This window comes from Equus przewalskii, chromosome 2 (genome assembly GCF_037783145.1).
Source record: "Equus przewalskii isolate Varuska chromosome 2, EquPr2, whole genome shotgun sequence".
NCBI lineage: Eukaryota > Metazoa > Chordata > Mammalia > Perissodactyla > Equidae > Equus > Equus przewalskii.
The window spans coordinates 22,287,972-22,303,309 of record NC_091832.1 but is presented as its reverse complement, the minus strand read 5'-3'; the positions used below and the strand labels follow the sequence as shown (position 1 = coordinate 22,303,309).

General features: G+C 50.7%; 1 long non-coding RNA gene across 1 annotated transcript; it reads left to right on the top strand.

The window, feature by feature from the left end:
• The first annotated feature begins 1,549 nt into the window (after positions 1-1,549).
• LOC139081942 (uncharacterized) lies at positions 1,550-15,279 on the top strand. The gene is made up of 4 exons (XR_011537472.1): positions 1,550-1,652; positions 6,527-6,598; positions 8,822-9,001; positions 15,199-15,279. It is a non-coding gene; the product is annotated as an uncharacterized lncRNA (long non-coding RNA).
• The last annotated feature ends 59 nt before the right edge of the window (positions 15,280-15,338 follow it).

The window sequence follows — 15,338 nt, the reverse complement described above, 5'->3', positions numbered from 1 at the left end:
TGCATTCATTCTTTCTTTCATTCACTCATTCAACAAATATTTTTGGAATGCTTATGGTATCCCAGGCGTAAGGCTAGAGTCTGGGGATATAATGATGAATAAAAGGGAAATGCTGGCTGCCTCCAGGGAGCTTCCAGTCTACTCAGAAGATCGAGATGTTAGCGCACACACACACACCCACAAATAAAAGGACAATAACTTGTAATAAATGCACTGTAGAAAAAGCAAAGGATGCACTGAGCAAGAATAATGGGATACTAAATTTGTTTCCAAGAAAGTGACATTTAAAGTGAGACATAAAAGATGAATAGGAGTTGGCCAGGTAAAAGAGAGCAGTGGGAGAATGTTCCAGACATAGGTAATAGCCCGTGTGAAGAGGGAAAGGAAACAAACCCCAGCCTTTCTAGAGGCTCAGAGATGAATCTTTCATCATCTGCAGCAAGAGCTTGCAGGCTCGAAGCAGGAGCAGGCCCACTTCCCGGCCCTGTGGGGCAGCCAGGCCCTCTGCCAGACACACCCAACTGCAGTCTCTGGGCACAAGGCCACCTGTCACCACGCAGCCAGCTTCTAGCTCAACACCGGCCCTGAAGGAGACCCCGGAGCCAGGTGGGGTGAGGGCTGGCAGGACGCATAGATTCAGCCCTGGGTGGGAAAGCATAGGATTGTGGTCGACTCTAGATCCAGGCCAAGCCCGAACGAATCCTCTAGGGCTTCCCCACATCTTCCCTGATGTCTGGCCACAGCATTTTGGGGACACATGGGCATGGGGAACAGCCCTTAGGTATACAGGGCCCTCTGCCCTGTGAGCCCGGGTCTCGTCAGAGATTCCACCTGGTGCCAAGGTCAACACCTCACCTTGCGCTCCAGTTGTGAGCCCGTGGCCCCTGTTCCTGATGCTCAGCCATGACATCCTTCCGGGCAAGCCGGTCCATGTGGGATTGGGGGCTGCCTCCCTCCTGCCTGAGACAGCATGTGTCCTGAACCCTCTGCCACCGTGGCAGTGGCATGCTGGTTCTGGGGTCCGCACCTCCCCCACTATGCTCAGCCCACCTGTTCCCCAGGATGCCTCTCACCGTCTGCCTAGATTGTTCCTGGCAGACCCTGGCTTTCTCCCACCTAGATTATTGCCACAGCTTCCTGTCTGGACTTTGTGTTTTGCTCATCCTTGCTCCCACATCGAGAGTGACCTTTCTAAAAACACAAGTCTGATGGTGTTGCTTCCCTGCTTCACGCATTTCAGTGAACTCCCCATGGCCCTTAGGGTAATCAAGGTCCTGCATAAAAGTCGGACAAGTTCTGGGTCCCCCCCCCCCCACCCGCCCCCGCTCTCATCTTCCAGAAAGAAGGCTCGCAGAGAAGGTTAGGGAAAGAGTGGGAGGAGGCATTCAGAAGCAGGAGCACAAGCCGGAACACCCCAAACCTTTGGCCTGAGCGCCCCCGCACCCCACCCAGCAGCCTCCGCCCCGCGAGGGGCTGGAGCGGGAGCTGGCAGCAGAGCAGGCCTCTGTGACGGCGGAGGCTGCAGGAGCTGGGGCGCCCAGCCGCACCTGGGCCTCTGCTGCCACCCAGAGGCTGAACGGAGCAGCACAGGCGGCCGAGCAAGTCTTGCCGCAACCCGGAGGCGGAGCTCCTCTCCCCGGGGACTCGCCATGGTGAGCGAGGTTCCGTCAAGGGCGGCGCCAAAAGCAAGGAGTGATAGCGTCAGGATCCAGCCTAATGGGTCCTAAACACAGTTCTATTATGCATCTGTCATAATACTTTGTAATTTACCTGTTCCTACGTCTGGCTCCTTGCTAGACCCTATAGGCTCACAGAATAATCCCATGCCCTCTGGTCAGCCAGCCTCTCCAGCCTCTCAACCCCTTAAGGCTCTCCCCTCCTCTTCCCAAACCCCTGGGTCCTGGGTAACCATCCCAGGACAACCAACTCCAGGGCAGCTTCAGCGTCTCCACACACACCCTCCACCACCTGCCGAGGGAGTTCTTGCTTCTCCCCCACCACCATGTTTGTTTGCTCATTCATTCATTCATTCACCAAATACTTACTGAGAGCTGGTAGGTGCCTGGCTATAGGCTAGACTCTGGGGTTATAGCTGTGAACAGACAGACAGGGTTCCCCCTCTCAGGCAGGTACCTTCTAGTTGAGGCAGGCAGACAATCAGATAAATGACCAAGGTAATTTGAGGTAGTGATACACTGAGCCGTGTGTTAGAGAGCGCTAGGAGGGTGGCAGCGGGGAGAGAAATCGGTGGTCAGGAAACGCGTCTCTGAAGCCAGGTGTAATGGCTTTAAAATACGTCCACTGCCTTGAAAAAGTGGAATCTAACTTTCTTCCCCATAAGCCCCATAAGCGCGGGCTATACTTGGCAACTCACTTCTAACGTAAAGAATGTGGTAGAAATAATGGTGTATTGACCATATATGACTTCCAAGATAGGGCATCAAAGGCACTGTGGATTCTTCCAGGCTCTCCGTGTCATTTTGGATCACTCACTGAGGGGGAAGGCAGCTTCCATGTCATGAAGATGCTCAAGCAGCCTTGTGGAGAGGCCCACATAGCTGAGAACGGAGGCCTCCTGCCAACATCCATGTGAGTGTGCCATCTTGGAAGTGGCTCCTCCAGTCTCAGCCAAGCCTTCGGATGACTGCAGCTCATGCCAACATCCTGAGTGCAGCCACCTGAGAGCCCCTGAACCAGAACTACCTGCCTACGCCACTCAGGGCCAAGCCATCCACTAGACACAGAAGGCACACTGCCCAGGGCCCACAGTACTTTTAGGACCCATGAAAATGTTTTACTTTCTGTTAAAATTAGGAGAAAGAAAGAAATTTTATCACAAATATGTGGAGATTAAACAATATGCTACGGAACAACCAGTAGGTCAAAGAAGAAAGCAAAAGAGAAATCCAAAAATACCTTGAGGCAAACATAAATGGAAATATACCAAAGTTTGTGGGATGCAGTAAAAGCAGTTCTAAGAGGGAAGTTCATAGTGATAAATGCCTGTCTCAAACAACCTAAATTTACACCTCGAGCAACTAGAAGAAGAACATATGAAGCCCAAAGTTCATAGAAGGAAGGAAATAACAAGGATTAAAGCAGAAATAAATGAAATAGAGACTAAAAAGGCAAGAGAGAAGATCAATGAAACTAAGAGCTGGTTCTTTGAAAAGAAAAAACAAAATTGGCAAGCCTTTAGATAGATTCAGCAAGAAAAAAGGAGAGGACTCAAAGAAATATAATCAGAAATGAAAGAGGAAATGTTACAACTGATATCACAGAAATACAAAGGATCATAAGAGAATACTATGAACAATTACACGCCAACAAATCTGACATATGAGAAGAAATGGATAAATTCCTGGAAATATACAATCTACTAAGACTCAATCATGAGGAAATAGAAAATCTGAACAGGCCAGTTACTATTAAGGAAATTGAATCAGTAATCAAAAATCTGCCAACAAACAAAAGTCCAGGACCAGATGGCTTCCTGGGTGAATTCTACCAAACATTGAAAGAATTAGCACCAATCCTTCTCAAACTCTTCCAAAAAACAGAAAAGGAGGTAACTCCTTTAAACTCATTTTATGAAGCCAGCATTACCCTGATACCAAAACCAGACAAGGTCACAACAAGAAAAGAAAATTAAAGGCCAATATCCCTGATTAACATAGACGCAAAAATCCCCAATATTAGCAAAGTAAATTCAACAATCCATGAAAAGGATCATACAGCATGATCAAGTGGGATTTATTCCAGGGATGCAGGGATGGTTCAACATCCACAAATCAATCAATGTGATGCACCACATTAATGAAATGAAGGAGAAGAATCATATGGTTATCTCAGTAGATGCAGAAGAAGCTTGTGAGAAAATTCACATCCATTTATGATAAAAACTCTCAACAAAGTGGGTAGAGAAGGAATGTACCTCAACATAATAAAGGTCATATATGACAAGCCCACAGCTAACAGTATACTCAGTGGGGAAAAGTTGAAAGTTTTCCTCTAAGATCAGGAACAAGACAAGGATGCCCCCCTCACCACTTTTATTCAACACAGTATTGGATGTCCTAGCCAGAGCAATCAGGCAAGAAAAAGAAATAAAATGCATCCAAATTGGAAAGGAAGAAGTAAAACTCTCACTATTTGCAGATGGCATGGTATTCTACATAGAAAACCCTAAGGACACCATCAAAAAAACTGTTAGAACTAATAAATGAATTCAGTAAAGTTGCAGGATACAAAATCAACACACAAAAATCTATTGCATTCCTGTTCACTAATAATGAACTATCAAGAAAGAGAAATTAAGAAAATAATCCCGTTTACAATGACATCAAAAAGAATAAAATATTTCAGAATAAATTTAACCAAGGAGGTGAAAGCCCTGTATGTTGAAATCTACAAGACATTAGTGAAAGAATTGAAGAAGATACAAATAAATGGAAAGAGATCCCGTGCTCATGGATTAGAAGAATCAATACTGTTCAAATGTCCCTACGACCCAAAACAGCCTACAGATTCAGTGCAATCCCAATCAAAATCCAATGGCATTTTTCACAGAACTAGAACAAACAATCCTAAATCTTGTATGGAACCACAAGAGACTCTGAATAGCCAAAGCAATCATGAGAAGGAAGAACAAAGCTGGAGGCATCATGCTCCCAGATTTTAAATTATATTACAAAGCTATCGTAATTAAAACAGTATGGGTGCCATAGAAACAGACATATAGATCAGTGGAACAGAACTGAGAGCCCAGAAATAAACCCACACATGGACAGTCAATTAATTTACAAGAAGGAGCCAAGAATATTCAATGGGGAGAGAACAGTCTCTTCAATAAATGGTGTTGGGAAAACTGGACAGCCACATGCCCAGGAGTGAAACTGGACCACTGTCTTACACCATATCCAAAACTTAACTCAAAATGGATTAAAGTCTTGAACACAAGACCTGCAACCACACAACTCCTAGAAGAAAACATGGGCGGTAGCTCCTTGACGTGGATCTTAGCGATGATTTTTTGGCTCTGATTCCAAAAGCAAAGGCAACAAAAGCAAAAATCAACAAGTGGGACTACATCAAACTAAACAGCTTCTGCCCAGCAAAGGAAACCATCAACAAAATGAAAAGGCAGCCTACAGAATGAGAGAAAATATTTGCAAATTATATATCTGATAAAGGGTGAATATCCAAAACATGTAAAGAACTCATACAACTCAATAGCAAAGAAAACAATCAGGTTAAAAAATGGGTACAAGATCTGAATAATTTTTCCAAAGAAGCCATAAAGATGGGTAACGGGTACATGAAAAGACGTTCAACATCACTAATCCTCGGGGAAACGCAAATCCAAACCACAAGGAGACATCACCGTGCACCGGATCGAATGGCTTATTATCAAAAAGACAAGTGATGAATGTTGGAGAGGCTGTGGAGAAAAGGGAACCCTCATGCACTGTTGGTGGGGATGCAAACTGGTGCAGCCACTGTGGAAAACACTATGGAGGCCCCTCAAAAGATCAAAAATAGAACTATCACATGACCCAGCAATTTCACTCCTGAAGCTTTATCTCAAGAAAATGAAAACACCGACTTGAAAAGGTATGTGCAGCCCCCTGTGCACTGCAGCTTTATTTACAATAAGCAAGGCCTGGAAACAACCTAAGTGTCTATGAATGGATGAATGGATAAAGAAGTTGTGATGTATATATACATATACATACAATGGAATATTATTCAGCCATAAAAAAGAATGAAATCTTGCCATTTGCAACAACAAGGATGGACCATGAGGGCATTATGCTAAATGAAATGTCAGACAGAGAAAGACAAATACCACATGATCTCTCTTACATGTGGAAACTAAAAAAAGCAAAAGCAAGCTCATAGATGCAGAGAACAGATTAGCGGTTGCCAGAGGCAAGGGATGGGGGGGAGAGAAACGGATAAAAATGCTTTATAATTTAAACAAAAAAAAGTAAAGGGAATTTGTGTGCTCCAGTGATCAGATTAAAGGGAAATCTTTTCTGAAATTTATTTAACTATACACATGGCTATAAAAACCAAAATTTTTTAAAAAGAAATTTTAGGTCAAAGAAAATGTTTTAATATATAATATTAATATATCCATCTTTATACCAACACAATCGTAAAATATAGCTTTTAATATTCCTTTAAGAAGGAAGGGGCCACCGAGGGTAAAGGTGTCTAGGTCATATGAAAGTCATAATGTGGTCCTGAAGCTGCTCTTGAATTCCTGAACCACAGGAACTTTGAGATAATAAGTATTTGCTATTTCAAGCTACTAAATTTAGGGGTAATTTGTTACACGGCGAGAGAGCACTTATACACTGACCTCGTGAAGATTTGGGACAGGGCACTGCAGACACAGAAGAAGTAGGGAGCCCTTAGTCCCAGTAGGGAGGGTCCCAGGCTGAGCTGAGCCACGGAGCACGAGCAGACCCTGCTCGCTTTTTCTCCTTCACCGTCTCCAGAAGTCAATGCTCTTTCCCAGGTACCAGCCCAGGCTTTACCGCAGGCCCATTTCCCAGGGACTTCTCAGTGAAGACAGAGGCCGAACCACAAGGTGAGTTAAGACCCGGCACTCTGGAGGCAGATAGATGAGCCAAACCCCAGCTTCGCTGCTGTGTGCCTCTGAGCAGATGACTTAACCTCTCTGGGCTTCAGTGTCCTTGCTCTTTCCCTCCATCTCTTTCCCTCTCTGTTTCAGACACTGCATCTTGGGCCCTTTCTGTCAGGCACAGTGCTCTCCTGTCTCTAGTTCACCTCGCCTCAGCCGCGGCCCTCCCCCTGCCCCAAACTCCTTGGAGTCCCATTAATTTTGAGAGGCTGTCTGTGCGGATTGCCGCCTGGCCCAGTCCTGGGGGTCGGAGAGCTGTGTGATCATCCATCTGGAGCCGAGGGGAAGTAGTAACCAGTTCTCCCTGCCTCGTTCTTTACCGCCTCACTCTCATCCATTTCGCTCAAACATCCCCAGGGAAGCCGATTATGGAGGGACCCACCGGGGGAGCAGGGCTGGGGGTCCTGGTTACCTGGGAGAAGGTCAGAGAAAGCGAGCGGGGGGCATTCCTCCAACCTCCACCAAACACTGGGGCCCTGACACCCGAGGCCTGGGCCCCGTGTCTGTACTGGACGCCACAGCTTAATCTCTGGACTATCGTCTCCAGCCAGGAGCTCTCCTGGGCTCCAGCCTCGTTCAGCCAGCTCTTCCCGGGACATCTGCCCGTGTACGTCCCACGGGCCCTTGAACCCACCACCTCCAAACCTGGACACACCAACTCCCCTACCAAGCCTGCTTCCCCCATCGCTACCTTCCTCCTCCTCCCGCCACCCGTCCTGATCTCCTGAAGCACCAGCCACCCAGGCTCTCAGCAAGGCACCTGTCATCATTCTCGCCCCACTCCCCTCGGCTAATCTGCCACAACCATCTATTTCTCTGTTTACCTCGGACCACCAGGACCAGCTTAAGTTACCTGGGAGCAGACCCCTTCCCCGGGACAGTCTGTGGTCCCTTCAAACTCGCAACGCCCCCGTCTGACCATGTCATCTTCCCGCCCATCTCCCTGCCTCTATCTGTGGCACCCCACTTCCCAATCACTGATGCAAATCCTACACCTCCCCCTTCTCCCCCTACACACAGCCAACCAACCTGGTCTGAGGCAGGGGAATGGACTTCCGGGTTGGGAAGAACCGAGCTACCATCCCAGCTCCATCATTCTCTAACTGTCTGACCTGGAGCACATCACTTCACCTCTGACCCTCAGTTTTACCATCTATAAAATGGGACCAAGGGTCCCCACTTGCAGGGCTGTTGGGAAGATCGGTTGAGAACGTCCAGAATTACAACCTCAAATGACTTCAGGGCCAGGCAAGCACCACGCACGAGTGAAGAGGCCTGGGGGCGCCCGTGGCAAACTGGAGCCGGGCTGCCCCATCAAAACGGGCAGCTGTTTATCACTCCAGCTGTTGATGCCAGGGGGATTATGAGCCCCGTGTTGCCAGAACTTCCAATTTTTCAAGAGCAGCCCCCTAGCATGTTTTCATGTGGAATCTCCAGATTTGTAAATGTTGGCAATTAATTGAAATGCTTCTTTAGCACCATGAGGGCCAAACAAAACATTTGCCTCCAGGTCGCCAGTTTGTGCTCTCTGATGTATGCAAGGAGTTGGGTCCGGTGCACGTTCCTAACAGAGTCGATAAACATTAATTCCCTTCTCCACCCTTCTTATTGATTCTCTCAAAAAAAAAGTCTCTCCAAGCCATTCCTCTCAATCTACCCCCATCATCGTCACCTTCCTGCAGCCCCCAGTGGCCAGCAGCCACCAGGTGCTGTCCATTCACAGACCTCACCCAAGATGCCCTGCCCTCTGACTGGACAGAGGGAGCTCTTTGCTTGGATCTGACACTTCCCAGCTGGCAAGGCTCTCTCCCTTTCATTTTCTCACTTATCTTTCCAACAGCCTATACGGTAGTTACTATTGACCCCAACCCACCAGTGAGGGAAGTGAGGTCCAGAGGGCGTAAGTCAGTCAACAGATACTTATTAAACACCTACTATGCACCAGGCTCTGTTGAATGGCAAACCCAAGGTCACACAGGGTATTCGTGGGTGCAAGTGACAGAAATCTAAATTCCACAGGCTCAGGCAAAGGGACGATGCAGTGGCTTACGTGCAGGCAGGAAGGAAAACAATGTCACTGGGTCCCAAAGATAAACGGAGCCATGGACACAAATGTCTTCCAAGCACTCGCTTGGTCCTCTCTTGTTTAGGCTCCCCTTTCTGTCCCAGAATTGTCATCTCATCCAGCAGGACAGCATTTCGCAACAGCAGGCCACCAGCAGGTCCAGAGTCCCGCCGTGTTTACGTTTGGACGGACACACTCCCTGTCCCATGTTCAAGTCCCAAGGAAGGACCCTTAGTAGGTCAGTGCGGGTGACGCTGTCACCTTGGGCCAATCGACTGAGCAAGGTAAGAATGGCCGGTTAGCTCAGTTTGGGGCCAGTCCCACCCCGGGGCCAATGCACAGTCCACAAGGGAGCCAGCTCTGTGAGACGCGGCTGGTGAGAGTAAGGCGGCGAGAATTCCGCGGGAAACAAGCTTGCTGTCTGCTCACACGAGAGATGCCTTAGGTTGCTCCCAAACACCTAGCCTGGGACAGGATTTGCATGCAAGTTGTTTATTTGGGAGGTGACCCCGGAATCTCCCAGCACGGGAATGGGAAGTGAGGCAGAGAAGGGAAGGAAGCGGATGAAGCATGTGTAATTGAGTGTGTTACCTCCGTGGGCAGCTGAGCTTCATCCTGCTGGGGAGTCTGGGAAACAGAAGGATGTGGGCTTGACGATGATCTCTACTGAAGGGTGAGGAGGCTGGAGGGTTTGTCCCCTAACCTCCTTCCCTCATTGGTTGAGGCCTGCTCCCAGGGAGGCATCAATTCACTGGTACTTTCAACCTACCCCATGCGCAGGCAGAGGCCCCAGAAGCGCAGAGAGCCCAGGCAGAGTGGCAGGTGCCGGCCATTGGACGTTGGGCCTGCCTACCGTACATCACCATGCTTTACCGAGGTCCTCTCAGTCACCAGAATGGAGCAGGCCGAGGACACACGGGCTGAGTGCTGACAGCATCGACTGCGTGTGCTGACCACCTGATGGAACAAGGTTTCAAAGCCAGATCTGTCTGATCGTTTTCACTAAGCCATGTGGTCTCCACCCTAGACCAGGACTGAGCAGAGGTTCTGAGCATCCAGGGCAAGGCCCAAAGGGAGGTCCCTGGTCCTGGAATGCCAGCAGGGGGAATGCAGTGGCCTGTGGCCAAAGCTACAAGAACGGCACTTCAGCCTCTCAATCCTGTGAAAAGGGGCCCCACGGGGACCTCTGCTGCCCCCAGACAGCAGGGCACTAGGTGACTGGGACCATCGATTCTGCCTGACTGTGGGCCTGGCTGGAGGGATGAGGAGGCAGGAAAGCGTGAGGCCCCCCGTCTCGAGGATGGTAGGTCTTACTGCTGCCACAACCCGAGCCACCCAGAAAGAGAGGAGAGAGACCCAGGGGTGAAGCCAGCTCCGGCCCCTCAGGCTGAGCTCGGGAGCACAGAGAGAACTGGCAGAACTGGTGGGGTGGGACTAGGGGACCCAGAAAAGAAGTAGGTCATAGAGGAAGAACCTATGAGTAGCCACCTGGGGCCCCAGGGAACTAAAACAGGAATGTCCACCCTGCCAATCAGAGAGCAGCAGCCTGCAGAGCGGGGAAGCAAATGAGGGGCAGTGGGCACCCCAACCGTGGCACAGATGCTTTCCCCAGATCCTCCCCCATCACCCCCACGACAACTCTGTCACCCCCGTCCTACAGAAAGGAAACTAAGGCTCCGAAAGGAGAAGCGATTCGACCAAGGCCACATGGCTAGGGAGTAGGAGCGGGGTTTGAACCCCCACCTGTGTGGGTTCTGTCTGCCGCACGGCTCTCCGCCCTTCCCAGCGCTGCCTCTTCTCTGCCGGGCCTGCCTCCCACCCTCCCGACCCCACCTCCTTCCTAGACTCCTGCCATCCCACGGCTCCCCTCCTTTTGCAAAAGGAACAGTCCGCGAAGTCTCACCGGGGGATGGGAACTCGAAACTCTTCGTTTCCAGGAGCAAAGCTTCCTTCTCCCCGGAAGGAGCAGGCTTCCCAGCTAAAGTGGCCAAGGCCTCACTAAAACACAGATGAGCAGCCAAGGAAGCTCTCCCAGGGGCTGGGCCCTGCTCTCCCCCCAGGACCTACGGGACCGGGTCTCCTCCACGCCCCTCTGGGTCATAAGCGACTAGAGTGCAGGAACCAGATCTGCAGCATCCGTGGATCCTTCCTGTGATGGTGAAAGATTGGGCTGCTCAGGCCCACAGGTCATTCATCTCTCCCCCGTTTCCCCTAGCAGAGCCAAGACAGGCTCTCCCAAAGACTGTCACCAAATACCGAGGGTAAGAAACCACAAAGCAGCATCAACTCAGCCTCACCGCCAGAAATTGGTCCTAGCTGAGAATAACAGCAGCTAGCATGCATTAGGTGTTTAGTATGGGCCAGGCTTCCGTGTTTTATATCTTTTTATTCATCTAACCTTCACAATAATGCTATGAGGAAGGTACTATAGTGGTCTCCACATTCCAGATGAAGAAACCGAGGCACAGACAGGCTAAGAAACTTGCTCAGGGTTGCACAACCAGTAAGTAGGAGAGCTGGGACTGGAATTCAGTGAGCACAGCTCCAGAGCCCGTGCTCTTGAAACAATATTGCTTCAACACCTTCGTGCCCAAGGATTGGCAAGGCTTTTGGCTCCTTTACTCTTGATAGACAGAATCATTCATTCAGCATCAATCACTCATTAGGCACCTACTGTATGCCAGGCACTGTGCCAGATGGTGGAGATGGAGCAGCGAGCATGATTCCCAGGGGCCTGGTCCCCTTGATGACTCCAGTCTAAAGGAGGAGAGGACATTAAACACACCAGCACACCCGTAACTCTACGAATGCAGTCATGATAGGGTTACAACGAAGAAGCACATGCCGAGAGAATACATAACAAAGAAGCTAAGAAGCTGACCTATTTCAGCAGTCAAGGAAGGCTTTTCTGAGAGTTACATTTAAATGGAGTTCTGGAACTTGAGTTGATGCTAGCTCAGAAAAAATGAGGAAAGAACATTAAGGCATGTGCAAAGGCCCTGAGGTAGGAAAGAGATTCCTCTGTTTTAGAAAGTGAAAGAAGGTCACTGCAGCTGGAGCACAAAGATGGAAGGGAAGAGGCTGAGAACAAAGGGTGGCAGAAGTGGGATCGTGCAGGACTTTATAGACCATATTAGCAATGGGAGATTTTATTTCAAAACAATGGGGAGCCATTAAAAGGCCTTGAGCAGATTTTTTTAAAATATGATTTGCATTTTCCAAAGATGACTGCTGTGTGTGGACCACTAATTGGAGAGGGGCAAAGTGAACAGGGAGTTGTTACATGTATGATGCGTGTAGAGCATTTGGCCTAGTTTCTGGCACAGATGAGGCGCTCAATAATAAAGCTGACGTGATTATTACCCCCTTTTCCAGCTTTTCCTCCTCTCCTGAGTCATGTGGCTGGGCGCCACCTTGGCCCCACAGGCCAACCTATCTTGCTCCCCCAGAACCAAAAGCTCACTCTCCTTTGAGAACAGTAGGTGTGATGGTTAACTGGTGGGGTATCAGGCCACATAGCTGTCCTGCCCTCTGTCTGCTACATTCAGAAGGGAGCCTGGGGGGGTGGCTGCTCTCCAGAAGAGAGTCCCCTCCCACCCACTCCACACCCATGGACCGGGGAACCCAGCAGAGCTGGCCCGGCGGGGAGGCCAGGACCATCTAGGAAGCTGAGGCTGAGTAGGGGTCAGTCTGAGCCAGAAGAACACGTCAACCGTGATGGGAAGAGTCAGGAATGCCTGGCTAAGGGTTGGGGGACACAGAGAGCCAAGCAAGGCCAGAGCACCAGGGAAAGCAGTAGGGAGGGGAAAGGATGCCGGGTGTAGAGTGAAACGGCTCTGCAGAGGCTCCTCCCTGCCATCCGCGTGTCTGTTCCCATCTTCCCGGAAGAAGCAAACTCTTCTTCAGCCCTCATCCCTCTGCCTACCGCCCTCTGCCCTCCCTTCCTCCCTCCCTCTCAGGCTTCCTGAAAAGGCGCGATCTGTACTTCCTCCGCCCTCTGCCCTCTAGCTTCTGGCCCCACCGCACTGCTGAAATTACTCTGGCGAAAGTCACCAGGGACCCACTGGGCCTCTCCGCAGGGGACTCTCCTGGATGCTCTTTCACGACATTCTCCCCTCACCTGCCTGCCCCGGTCTCTCTGTCCCTCGCTGTTCTTTCTCCTCCACGGGCAGCTCTGTCTTGCCTGCTTCCTAAAATGTTGGGGCTCTGCCTGGAGCCTCCTCTCTTCTCACTCAGCGCGCTCTCCCCAGGGCCCCCGTCCAGTCCAGTGGATCCCACCCCCTCGGGGCTGAGGACTCCCAAAGTATGTCTGTCTCTGGCCATTGCTGCCAACTGCTGGCTGTCCTCCACACCATCCCATTCGGCACATGGAACACTGGACCCACTAACTCCCAAACATCCGGGAAGAACCTATACATTGCCTTCCCCTCTCTCCCAAAGAGCCTGCATTTCCTCCTGCATCCTTACTTCTACCAGTAGACCCACCACCTGCCAAATCACCAAAACTAGCAACCTGGGAACCATCCTCCTACCTCCCCTGCCGCATCCAGTCAGACCCCAAATGCTGCCGCTTGTACTTCCCAGCTGTGCACAGATCCATCCCATCTGGCTCCTCTCTTGCCTAAGTCATTGCAATGACTCTTTTACTGGTCTTGCACGCCTCTCCTCTCAAACAGAATGGAGGGAGCTTTCTAAACATACATCTGATCCTCATTATTCACGGATTCCATATTTGTGAGTTCGTCTACTCGCCAAAATTTATTTGTTGAACCCCGAAATCATTTCACAGTCATTTGTAGATGTGCACAGAGCAGAGAAATCTCTGAGCCGCCTGGCGTGCGTGTTCCTGGCTAAGGTTAAACAAGGGGACACTCCGCCTTCTTTTTTCAGCTCCAACACTGAAAAAACAATTCAAACAAATTTGTTTCAAACAAATGAACAAATGTCCTGTTTGAGGTCAATTTATTGCCACTTTTTTGCATTTTTTGCGGGTTTGGAAGGTGATTTTGCTGTTTCACTTGGCCCCCAGGGGTGGCACTGAAGCGGGAGCAATAGGGAAACTGCCCAGACCTAAAAGTGGCAAAGATGAGACTCAAATCCAGGGGCATGAGATGCCAGGTGGGTGCGGGGTGTGGGCCCAGATGCAAGGGGTGAGGGACTCCAGATGCAGGGGTGTGTGGGCTCCAGATGTAGGGATGTTTGGGCTTCAGACACAAGGGTGTGGGCCCAGACACAGGGATGTGGAGACCAGATGCAGGGGTATGGGCTCCAGACGCAGGGATGTGTGGGTTCCGGGTGTTGAGGTGTATGGGCTCCAGATGTAGGGGTGTTTGGGCTTCAGATGCACGGGTGTGGGCCCAGATACAGAGATGTATCTGGGGCCCAGACGCAGGGGTGTGGACCCAGATTCCCAGAAGGCTCCGGATGCAGAGATGTGGAGGCCCAGAGGCAAGGGTATCGGGCCCAGATGCGGGAGAGTGAGGCCCAGATGCAGGGGTGTGAGATTCAGAGGGCTACAGATGCAGAGATGTGGAGGCCAAGATGCAGGGGTGTGAGGCTCAGATGCAGGGGTATGGGGTCCAAGGGCAGGGGTGGAGGGCCCAGATGCAGGGGCATGAGGCCCCGATCCAGGACTGTGGGCCCAGATTCAGAGGTATGGGCTCCAGATGCAGGGTGTGGGGCTCAGGTGCAGGGGTGTGGGGTCCAGGTGCAGGGGTGTGGGGCCCAGATGGAAGGTTCCGTACCTTAGGGCACTTCCCTGAAATGCCTCCCTCATCAATCAGGGAGGCACATGCTCTGGACAGGGCTTGCCCAGTCCCAGCCCCTTCCCGCTAGAGCTCACCCCAAGGTAATTCTTATGTCAGTGTGACTCTGGGCCCCATCTGCGTGCTTGTCCGGGTGGGGAGACCCTGCCCCGCTCCTCTGATCCTCTCTTTGTCCGTGTAGCCCAGCACAAACACAGCACCTGGCACGCAGCAGTGTCTCAGCCGTGATTCTTGAATTTAAAACAAGGGTCGTGGAAAGGCCCGTGCATGAGGTCTTGAGGTGTTGGGGTTGAGGGGAGGCAGTCATCCGTGCAGGGGGCGCAGTGGTTGGGGAGGGGCTCATGTGGGAGTTTGGGGAGTCGGGGGCTGTGCATGCAGCAGAAAGGATGGCTCTCCGTGCAACACCCCATGCATTCGGTATTGGGCTGCAAAGACTGAACTAGATTCCGGTAGCAATAGGATGGTGGGGAAATGGGGAGGCTGGACCCAGAAACCTGGTCCATGGCCTCTTTGCAGTCATGAGAGCCTGTGCAGCTGGTACTAGACTTATCAGCTGGTAATCAAGGCCAAGTTGGTGAGTTCCTGGGGTCGGGGGCTGGTCCACTTTATATCATAACAAGTCTCTAAAAATGTCTGTTGGTGTGGACTGATTTGTTCATTCAACAAACGGGTCCTACTTGGAACAAGCTCAGTTAAGATCGAATTTCCCCATACAGTCTGACGATGATGTGGAAGCTTGGCGCCATGGAAGCCCAGAGAGGGGGGCCCTGAGCCACCTGGATCAGTGCAGGCAAAAGGTGAGGGAAGGGCATCCAGGTGGGGGCAATTGATGGGGCAAAAGCATTTGGGCTGGAGA